This window comes from Entelurus aequoreus, linkage group LG12, assembly GCF_033978785.1.
Source record: "Entelurus aequoreus isolate RoL-2023_Sb linkage group LG12, RoL_Eaeq_v1.1, whole genome shotgun sequence".
NCBI lineage: Eukaryota > Metazoa > Chordata > Actinopteri > Syngnathiformes > Syngnathidae > Entelurus > Entelurus aequoreus.
Window position 1 is genome coordinate 53,459,479 of NC_084742.1, and position 12,811 is coordinate 53,472,289.

The following is a 12,811-nucleotide window of genomic DNA, read 5'->3' on the forward strand; positions in this document are numbered from 1 at the left end:
GGAGAAATTGCAAAGTTTTCAACCAGACGTGACGCCACAGGAAACAAATGGTGTCAAAATATGGTTCCGTTTCATTTTACGTGAATTAAGGGACAAGCGGTAGGAAATGGATGGATGGATGGTACCCGGTACTACCGACAGAATTTGGGTGGTGGCTATAAAAATACCCCTCCATTGACATCAGACTATACACAGTCTTAAAAAATGGGACCGTTTTCCCCAATTAAGAGGATCATGTTTAGAAGGCTGCAGTAAGCACAGCAGGCCACCAGCTGGCGACATTTTCACGCTCTTTTTTTTTTAATCACTTCCCCGTTTCAGAGAGTGTTGTGCAATTAAAATGGCTGCTACTCTCTGATGATCCCCATAAAGAGGAGATGGCCCAATAAAGCAACTTTATTTCCAGCTCCATAAAAGTTATGAGCAGGCGCACCTTCATCACGGCAAGTGGCTCGTAGGAGCCCGATAAACCCAAGCCTTCATCCCGCAGTGCATTGTGGGTACTGTATATAGTGCTTACTGTACACTGTATAGTGGTTACTGTACAGTGGGTCTGTTCAATTGGTCCGCGGGCCAAATTGGGCCCGTCAAAGCTTTTCATTTGGCCCACCAAACATCGCCAAACAAGGCTACACCTTAGGTTTAATTGTGATGAGTCACATTCATGGTGTGCAATGTTTGATGTACTGTAGATGTTTATTTGTTATATGCGTAAACATCTGTAGTTGTGTGAATGTATTAACACTAAACTTTCTCTTGTATTCATGTAAAATACACAATGAACATTATTTATGTACAATACACAATAGACATAATTTATGTCAAATACACAATGGACATTATTTATGTAAAATACACAATGGTCATTATTTATGTAAAATAGACAATGGACATTATTTATGCAAAATACACAATGGACATTTATGCAAAATACACAATGGACATTATGTAAAATACACAGACATTATTTATAAAAAATACACAATTGGAATTATTTATGTAAAATGCACGATGGACATTATTTATGTAAAATACACAATATACATTATGTATGTAAAATACAAAATTGGAATTATTTATGTAAAATACACACTTGGAAATATTTATGTAAAATACACAATAGACATAATTTTATTTCAAATACACAATGGACATTATTTATGTAAAATACACAACAAACATTATTTATGTAAAATACACAACAAACATTATTTATGTAAAATACACAATGGACATTATTTATGTAAAATACACAATAGACATCCATCCATCCATCCATCTTCCTCCGCTTATCCGAGGTCGGGTCGCGGGGGCTGCAGCCTAAGCAGGGAAGCCCAGACTTCCCTCTCCCCATAATTTATGTAAAATACACAATGGACATTATTTATGTAAAATACACAGTATACATTATGTATGTAAAATACACAATTGGAAATATTTATGTAAAATACACAATAGACATTATTTATGTAAAAAACACATTTGGAATTATTTATGTAAAAAAACACAATTGGAATTATTCACGTAATAAACACAATGGACATTATGTATGTAAAATACACAATCGTAAATATTCATGTAAAATACACAATGGACATTATTTATGTAAAATATACAATGGACATTATTTATGTAAAATACACAAAATACATTATTTACGGAAAATACACAATGGACATAATTTATGTAAAATACACAACAAACATTATTTATGTAAAATACACAATGGACATTATTTATGTAAAATACACAATAGACATAATTTATGTAAAATACACAACAAACATAATTTATGTAAAATACACAACAAACATTATTTATGTAAAATACACAATAGACATAATTTATGTCAAATACACAATGGACATTATTTATGTAAAATACACAATAGACATAAGTTATGTCAAATACACAATGGACATTACTTATGTAAAATACACAACAAACATAATTTATGTCAAATACACAATGGACATTATTTATGTAGAATACACAACAAACATAATTTATGTCAAATACACAATGGACATTATTTATGTAAAATATACATTATTTATGTAAAATACACAATATACATAATTTATGTAAAATACACAATGGACATTATATATATATATATATATATATATATATATATATATATATATATATATATATATATATATATATATATATATATATATATATATATATATATATATATGTGTGTGTATATATATATATATATATATATATATATATATATATATATATGTGTATATATATATATATATATATATATATATATATATATATATATATATATATATATATACATATATAGATAGATATACAGTATATACATTATCATGATAGATATTATTATTCATTCAAATGGAAAAAACTATTTCTCCTTCCCCACAAAATACACATATTTAAAAAAAAACACTCATATTATGTAAACATATCTGACTAGTACACATTACTTTCAGAAACTGTTAATTAAAAAATGACATTATTAACACCAGTGGGTGGGGAGAAGAATGAGTGGGAAGTAACACACTTTCACACATGGATATTAAAACACATGGATATTAAACATAAGGATAAAAAAAACAGATGGATATTAAAAACACATGGATAATAAAAACAAATGGATATTAAAAACACATGGACATTGAACATATGGATATTAAAAACACATGGATATTAAATACATGGATATTAAAACACATGGACATTAAAAACATATAGATATTAAAAACAGATGGATATTAAAAAAACATCGATATTAAAAACACATGGACATTGAACATATGGATATTAAACACATGGATATAATAACACGTGGATATTAAAAAGACATGCACCTTAAAGGCCTACTGAAATGATTTTTTTTTATTTAAACGGGGATAGCAGATCCATTCTATGTGTCATACTTGATCATTTCGCGATATTGCCATATTTTTGCTGAAAGGATTTAGTAGAGAACAACGACGATAAAGTTCGCAACTTTTGGTCTCTGATAAAAAAAAGCCTTGCCCCAACGGAAGTAGCGTGACGTCACAGGAGGAAGGGCTGCTCACATTTTCCTATTGTTTACACCAGCAGCTAGAGAGATTCGGACCGAGAAAGTGACGATTACCCCATTAATTTGAGCCAGGATGAAAGATTCGTGGATGAGGAACGTTAGAGTGAAGGACTAGAATGCAGTGCAAGACATATATTTTTTCGATCTGACCGTAACTTAGGTACAAGCTGGCTCATTGCATTCCACACTCTCTCCTTTTTCTATTGTGGATCGCGGATTTGTATTTTAAACCACCTCGGATACTATATCCTCTTGAAAATGAGAGTCGAGAACGCAAAATGGACATTCACAGTAACTTTTATCTCCATGACAATACATCGGCGAAGCACTTTAGCTACTGAGCTAACGTGATAGCATCGGGCTTAACTGCAGATAGAAACAAAATAAATAAGTCCCTGACTGGAAGGATAGACAGAAGATCAACAATACTACCAAACTCTGGACATGTAACTACACGGTTAATGCTTTCCAGCTTGGCGAAACTTAGCAATGCTGTTGCTAACGACGCCATTGAAGCTAACTTAGCTACTAAACCTCGACAGAGCTATGCTAAAAACATTAGCTCTGCACCTACGCCAGCTCTCATCTGCTCATCACGACCCGTGCTCACCTGCGTTCCAGCGATCGACGGTACGACGAAGGACTTCACCCGATCACCGATGCGGTCGGCGGCCCGGAGACGGAGGAAGTCAAGGTGAGGTCGTTCGGCTAGCGCGTCTGCTATCCTCAAAGTCCTCCTGGTTGTGTTGCTGCAGTCCGCCGCTAATACACTGATCCCATCTACAGCTTTCTTCTTTGCAGTCTCCATTGTTCATTAAACAAATTGCAAAAGATTCACCAACACAGATGTCCACAATACTGTGGAATTTTGAGATGAAAACAGAGCTTTTTGTATTGGATTTAATGGTGTCCGAATACTTCCACTTCAACCGTTGACGTCACGCGCATACGTCATCATATCGAAACGTTTTCAGCCGGAAGTTTGCCAGGAAATTTAAAATTGCACTTTATAAGTTAACCCGCATGTGTTGCAATGTTAAGATTTCATCATTGATATATAAACTATCAGACTGCGTGGTCGGTAGTAGTGGCTTTCAGTAGGCCTTTAAACATAAGGATATTAAAAACACATGGATATTGAACATATGGATATTAAAAACAGATGGATATTAAATACATGAATATTAAAAATACATGGATATTAATAACACGTGGATATTAAAAACAGATGATATTAAAACACATGGACATTAAAAACATATAGATATTAAACAGATGGAAATTAAAAAGACATGGATATTAAAAACACAGACATTAAACAGATGGATATTAAAAACAGATGGATATTAAAAAAACATGGATATTAAAAACACATGGATATTAAAAACACGGACATTGAACATATGGATATTAAACACATGGATATTAATGACAAGTGGATAATAAAAAGACATGGACATTAAAAACACATGGATATTAAAAACATATGGATATTAAAAACAAATGATATTAAACAGATGGATATTAAAAACAGATGACATTAATAAGACATGGATATTAAACAAATGGATATTAAAAACAGATGGATATTAAAAACACAAACATTTAAACACATGAATATTGAAAACATGGATATTAAAAACAGATGGATATGAAACACATGGATATTAAAAAGACATGGATATTTAACACATGGATATTAAAAACAAACATTTAAACACATGGATATTAAAAACAGATGGATATGAAAAAGACATGGATATTAAAAACATATGGATATTAAAAACACAAACATTTAAACACATGAATATTGAAAACATGGATATTAAAAACACAAAACATCTAAACAGATGGATATTAAAAACAGATGGATATTAAAAACACAAAACATTTAAACACATGGATATTAAACAGATGGAAATTAAAAGCAGATGGATATTAAAAACAGATGGATATTAATAACACAAACATTTAAACACATGAATATTGAAAACATGGATATTAAAAACACAAAACATTTAAACATGGATATTAAACAGATGTAAATTAAAAAGACATGGATATTAAAAACAGATGGATATGAAACACATGGATATTAAAAAGACAAACATTTAAACACATGGATATTAAAAGCACATGGATATTAAACACATGGACATTAAAAACATATGGACATTAAAAACAGATGGACATTAAAAACAGATAGATATTAAAAACAGATGGATATTAAAAACAGATAGATATTAAAAACAGATGGATATTAAAAACAGATAGACATTAAAAACAGATAGATATTAAAAACACATGGACATTAAAAACAGATGGATATTAAAAACACATGGACATTAAAAACAGATAGATATTAAAAACACATGGACATTAAAAACAGATGGATATTAAAAACACATGGACATTAAAAACAGATAGATATTAAATACAGATGGATATTAAAAACAGATAGATATTAAAAACACATGGATATTAAAAAGACATGTGTGACGATCTGTCACTTCATTTCTGTTTGTGTCTCCTTGTTTGATTATTTCCTGTCAGCGCTCGTATTTTTCTTCCATTTCCTGCACGTCTCCCCGAGCGCTCGTTTTCCTCACCTGTCCCTGATTGGCAGCCGGGCACACTTGGTGGCAGTTGCCAATCAGGCGGCTATTTTTTGCCTGCCTCGCCTGCTCCTCAGTACTCGAGGATTGATTTGTGTTTTGGACCGTTTACATGCACGACTGCTTCTCCTCTTACCTGATGCTCACACTCCTGGTTCCTGCATCTCGGGGGTCACAACTACTGCAGCCATGCGAGTTCCCCACAACATGGATATTAAATACGTGCACAATAAAAACAAATGGATATTAATAACACATGCATATCAAAAACAGATGGATATTAAAAAGACATATGACATCCCACACATTTTCACAGCTGACTGCAGCCAAAAGACTTCTTTCCAACTGTGACTACAACATTTAATTTGAGCTCCTGTAGTGTCAGATCTGCGGTGGTATTGATGAGGAACACACATGTCATGTTGACAATAACAGACTCTTTGAAGGTGATTAGTATTGATATTGATTAACAAGTTGTGGGGGGGCGTGGCCTGCGGACCTGGATCGGCTTCGAGATCAGTGACAGGTGCGTGGATGACACAGCTGAGAGTGTTTGTCTGATCACCTGTCGCTCTGTTAAAGGCAGCAGTCGGGAAGGAGAGAGAAAAATGGTGGAGAGTTGGCAGTCGGAGCACGAGGGAGAGTGAGAGCTGAGACTGAAGAAAACCATTCGCGTGCTCACTGGCGAGATTGAGACACGAAAGACATTTGCTGAAAAGCATGAAAGAACAGCTATTGAAAGATAAATCATTGTTCGCAAAGATGACCGAGGCTGTCATGACCGTCATTGGTGGTCCACGGAACCCTGAGGAGCGAGACTGAAACATAAAAATATGTTTTATGGTCACACAGGACATGTTTGGTATTGATTATGAGCATTGTCAGCTTCCTGTAAATATCACAGCCATGCTGAGCGAGGAGTGAGTGAATAATATAAATAATGTGGACGAGTAGTTCCAAATGTACTCGCTGTGCCGCAATACAACTTTTTTCCTTCTTTGGTCTTCAGCCCTCAGCGTCTAACAAAACCTTTGACGTGGTTCTGCGTCAGCACAATGGCAGCCTCTGCTTGGGTTGTGTTTGCCTTACACATAGCGACTGTTTGTGTGTGTGTGCGTGTGTGTGTGTGTGTGTGTGTGTTTGTGTGTGTGTGTGCTTGTATTTCTACCTTTCTTGAGACATCAACAAGGAAAAGTACCTTCCATATGAGGACCGGTGAACAAGTTAGGACCGAAATCATGGTCCCAATAAGGAAAACCAATAAGGAAAACCATTGCATCTAATAGAGAGCCAAATAGTCTGTGAACATTGCTCCAAAGTCAGGATTTTTTTGTTGATTTAATGTGCATACAAAAGTAAACATTGACAGGTGCAAAGGCAGCAATATATGGTAAAACAAGACGGCAGCTAAAGAAGGACTTCCCTATTCATCCCCGGTAAACCCCCCGCCAGGTGAACAGCTGATTTTACGACTTCCGGCGCTGACATAAGACAACCCGCGTCCCGTATGTGACCATAGGATGAACAAATACACTACGCTACTAAGACTATAGTGGCCATTAACAGTTGGCTTCTACAGCTGGGTTGCCCAAAGTGCGGCACAGGGGCCATCTGTGGTCCGTGACTCCTTTGTCATCGGCCTTAAGCACATTACAAAAAACAAAAAATAGAGAATGTCTCATTAGCACCCCTGGTGGTGAAATCTATCAAAATGAGGGTGGTCCCAAAAAGGAGGGATTTTTCAAATTGACTGAGTTTCAGTTTTAAAAGTGCTCCCCCTCTGGTCAACATATGAAATAACAAGTGTGTGTAAGAAATGTGCCCCCTTTGGCCAAAATGTATTAAAACAAATAAAATAAATATGTAAATAGAGACATACTGTAATAACTTGAAGTAAATAATGAAGATTAAAAACCAATTACAAACAAAAAATTCAAAACAATTATAATTAACTAAAAGATTACCTTTTTATATTTGCATAGTATGTATATATTATTGATGTTGTAAATATAAATATCTATATATCTAGAAAGGGTGGTCCTAAAGAGGTAGGCATTTTTTGGAGGTCTCAAGAAGGTAATAATGTGTGTGTGTGTGTGTGTATTCTTGTATTTCTACCCTTCTTGAGACACGAAGAAGGAAAAGTATCTTCCATATGAGGAGGTGTGAACAAGTGATGACATAAATCATGGTCCCAATAACATTGCATCTAATAGAGAATGTCTCATTAGCACCCCTGCTGGTGACATCTATCAACATGAGGGTGGTCCCAAAAAGGAGGGATTTTTCTAATTGACTGTGTGTCGCTTTTAAAAGTGCTCCCCCTCTGGTCAACATATGAAATAACAAGTGTGTGTAAGAATTTGAGGTGCTCCCCCTCTGGCCAACATATGTAATAACAAGTGTGTGTAAGGAATTGAAACTACAAATCTTTATACATCTAGAAAGGGTGGTCCTAAAGAAGGAGGCATTTTTCGGGGGGTCTCAAGAAGGTAAGAAATACAAGAATGTGTGTGTGTGTGTGTGTGTGTGTGTGTGTGTGTGTGTGTGTGTGTGTGTGTGTGTGTCCTTCCATTCCTTATTTTCCTTATGATGATGATAGATACAGAATGATATACAGTATACTGTACAGTATACAAACAAGCCCACCTTGTACGGACATGAAAACAGTTGAAAATACTGCAAAACAGACTTGCAATTTATCACAGCAGTACGACTACAGTACTAAAGTAGAACCACAATTGTATCCCAAAAGATATATCACAATACACTGCAAATGATTTGCCACTTGCAAAGATCAGCAGGTACCAGAAGGTAAGAAAAGTGGCTTTTGCATAATATTGCAAAACAAAATGCCAAAAAATATGTCTTACCTTATACACACCCCATAATAATACTCCTATGTTGAAGCACAGTACAATCCATCAAGCGGTGCGGCTTCATAGCTTACCAAAGTCACACTAAAACATTTTGATAGATTTTTCAGCGCCGTGTGTAATGTTCTATATTTTCTATGAAACATATTACATTCTGGTGTTGTTTACTTGAGTCATATTGCAGTCTACATGTATATTTTATGTGTGACTGCCATCATATTGCAGTCTAATAAGGATCATTTCACCACACCTAGTGCGCCTAATGTATGGCATAATTCTGGTTGTGCTCATCGACCTCGACGCAATCTTATTTGGTACACGGTGTAATGATAAGTGTGACCAGCAGATGGCCGTCATACATAAGAGACACGTGTAGACTGCAAGATGACGCCAGTAAACAACACCAAAACCTTAAACGTTCCATTGAGAATATAGAACATTACACACGGCACTCAAAAATCCCTCAAAATGTTTTTAGTACGACTTTGGTAAACTATGAAGCCGCAGCATTAAACATACGAGTATTATTATGGTGTGTGTATAAGGACCGCAAAATGGCACCTATTAGCAGACATATTACCTGGTGTTTTGTTTCGCAATATTATGCAAAAGCAAATTTTCTTACCTTCTGGTACCTGCTGATGTGTATTTGGGATCTGCATAAGTCCTGGATATATGCTGTAAAACATAACCTATGCAACACTTTCATCAAAGAACCACCATGACATGTTATGTAGACCACAAGAAATTTTTTTGAATTTAGAAAAAAAATCATTATATGACCCCTTTAATACACCTTATGTATGAAAATAGACCTGATCGACAGTGCGCCTGTTAATGCCCTATGGTCGCAAAAATACAGTATGTAAGAAAACCCGGAGAGGAGTCATCACAAACACAAAGGACAGGAGGTGTTTAATGAACAATGAAGACTGCAAAGAAGAAAGTTGTAGGTGGGATCGGTGTATTAGCGGCGGACTACAGCAACACAACCAGGAGGACTTTGAGATGGATAGCAGACGCGCTAGCCGGCGACCTCACCTTGACTTCCTCCGTCTCGCCGACCGCATCTATGATCGTCGCTCCGTCGATCGCTGGAACGCAGGTGAGCACGGGTGTTGATGAGCAGATGAGGGCTGGCGTAGGTGGATAGATAATGTTTTTAGCATAGCTCTGTGAGGTCCCGTTGCTAAGTTAGCTGCAATGGCGTCGTTAGCAACAGCATTGTTAAGCTTCGCCAGCCTGGAAAGCATTAACCGTGTAGTTACATGTCCAGGGTTTAATAGTATTGTTGATTTTCTGTCTATCCTTCCAGTCAGGGGTTTATTTCTTTTGTTTCTATCTGCATTTAAGCCCGATGCTATCACGTTAGCTCCGTAGCTAAAGAGCTTCGCCGATGTATTGTCGTGGAGATAAAAGTCACTGTGAATGTCCAATTCGCGTTCTCGACTCTCATTTTCAAGAGGATATAGTATCCGAGGTGGTTTAAAATACAAATCCATGATCCACAATAGAAAAAGGAGAAAGTGTGGAATCCAATGAGCCAGCTTGTACATAAGTTACGGTGAGAGCGAAAAAAGATACATCCTGCACTGCACTCTAGTCCTTCACTCTCACGTTCCTCATCCACAAATCTTTCATCCTCGCTCAAATTAATGGGTAATCGTCGCTTTCTCGGTCCGAATCGCTCTCGCTGCTGGTGTAAACAATGGGGAAATGTGAGGAGCCTTTCAACTTGTGACGTCACGCTACTTCCGGTACAGGCAAGGCTTTTTTTTATCAGTGACCAAAAGTTGCGAACTTTATCGTCGATGTTCTCTACTAAATCCTTTAAGCAAAAATATGGCAATATCGCGAAATGATCAAGTATGACACATAGAATGGATCTGCTATCCCCGTTTAAATAAAAAAAATTCATTTCAGTAGGTCTTTAAGTGTGTGTTGTTTTGTACACAAAAACATGCACGCAATGGCAGTTGTCAACAATTACCCACAATGCTCCAAGGTACTTTCACACGTCATGTCGCGTGAAAGAGGACATTCGGACACACCTGCGACCGTCCTCTTGCCTTCTGGCTGCTTCCCCGCGCTGGACTCAGCTCAAAAAGTTGGTGCCCATCAAAGAGTCCCACGTGTGGGCGGCAGTAAAAGGGTAAAAGAAAAAAAAACCTATCTGGGCCCAAACAGTTGCCATAGCAACGCCAGAGGACAGTTTGGCAGATGCTGCATGAGGACGTCGAGGCTCGGAGCGCCCGTTAGTCCGCCCTCTCGGATAAACCTCAATGAGACGTGCGATGCAGGAATAGAAGAAAGTAGAGTAGAATACAGTTGTTTAGTTCAGTCATTCGGAATTAAAGAGCTAATTAGCATGTCCAAGCTAATTAGCAGGGAAATGCTAATTATTTATTCAAGATATTCCGTACATTTTCCTACACAATGTTGCTTTGTCATTGCCAAAGAACCGTCTTGTTGTGCAGTGGAACCCGCTTGCGTCGACGCCCTTCCGACTGACGTCAACACAAGCGGTCGTCAACATAACTCCACTCAGGAGATTAATGGCCGCTACAAAAAACAGTCGATTCACATTTTCATGGAAGTTAGATCATGTCTTCCAATATAAACACATGTATATACATACATGTATACATACATGTACTTACATATATACATACATACATACATGTATGTACTGTATATATATATACTTATATGTATTTACATATATATATATATATATATATATATATATATATATATATATATATATATATATATATATATATATATATATATATATATATATATATATATATATATATATATATATATGTACATATATGTATATATATATTTTATATATATATATGTATGTATGTATGTATGTATGTATATATATATATATTAGGGCTGTGAATCTTTGGGTGTCCCACGATTCGATTCAGAATCGATTCTTGGGGTCACGATTCGATTCAAAATCAATTTTTTTTCAATTCATCACGATTCTCGATTGAAAAACGATTTTTTTTTTTTTTTTTAATTAAAACAATACACAACAATACCATAATAATGCAATACAATTTCAAAACCAAACCCAATTTTGCTGCCGGTGGTGTTAGTGGATGATCCTTTTCCTCTGATAACTGTGGGTGGTGTCTGTCCAAGTGAGCGCGGGGATTTGAAGCATTCCCAAAATACTTAACTTTAGCGTTGCAAAGTCTGCAAATTGCATGAGTCATGTCAAGCCCGTTCTTGCCACGGTAAAATCCAAAGTGTCTCCAAACGTTTGCTTTCAAAGCCCGCGGAGGCGGTTGTATTTCTTTAGGCTGCTCTGTGTCTTTTTCTTTTACCTGCATTTTAGCGGCAACACAACAACACTACACTGTACACTCCCCTTAGTACTAGCTAGCCACCAGGTAGCAACGCTGCTTATTGCGCAATACCTACGGTAGCCCAGAAGGCACATAAACATTGCCGGGAGCAATCACACACTGATGGCAGGAGCTGCCATGCAAGGCGCTAACCAGCAGCCATCAGAGGCAAAGGGTGAAGTGTCTTGCCCAAGGACACAACGGACGTGACTAGGAAGGTAGAAGGTGGGGATTGAACCCCAGTAACCAGCAACACTCCGATTGCTGGCACAGCCACTTTACCAACTTCGCCACGTCCCGATGCAAGTGTAAGCCACTGTGACACTATTGTTCTTTTTTAATTTTTTTTTATAAATGTCTAATGATGATGTCAATGAGGGATTTTTAATCACTGCTATGTTGAAATTGTAACTAATATTGATACTGTTGTTGATAATATTCATTTTTGTTTCACTACTTTTGGTTTGTTCTGTGTCGTGTTTGTGTCTCCTCTCAATTGCTCTGTTTATTGCAGTTCTGAGTGTTGCTGGGTCGGGTTTGCTTTTGGAATTGGATTGCATTGTTATGGTATTGCTGTGTATTGTTTTGTTGGATTGATTAATTAAAAGAATAAAATAAATAAATTTAAAAAAATAATTAAAAAAATAAAATAAAATCGATTTTTTAAAAATGAGAATCGATTCTGAATGATAATGATAATAAAGGTAAAGTATTAGTATTGTTTATTATCAATAGCACTATTTCTATTGGTATTCATATTGCTCCATTTTTAGTGTAATAATGCTCATTATCATTTCTGTATTATTTTTTATTTTCGCTAACTGCTTATTTGCTATTACTTTTACCATCATATGTTTACATGTCGTATTTGCTGATGTTGCT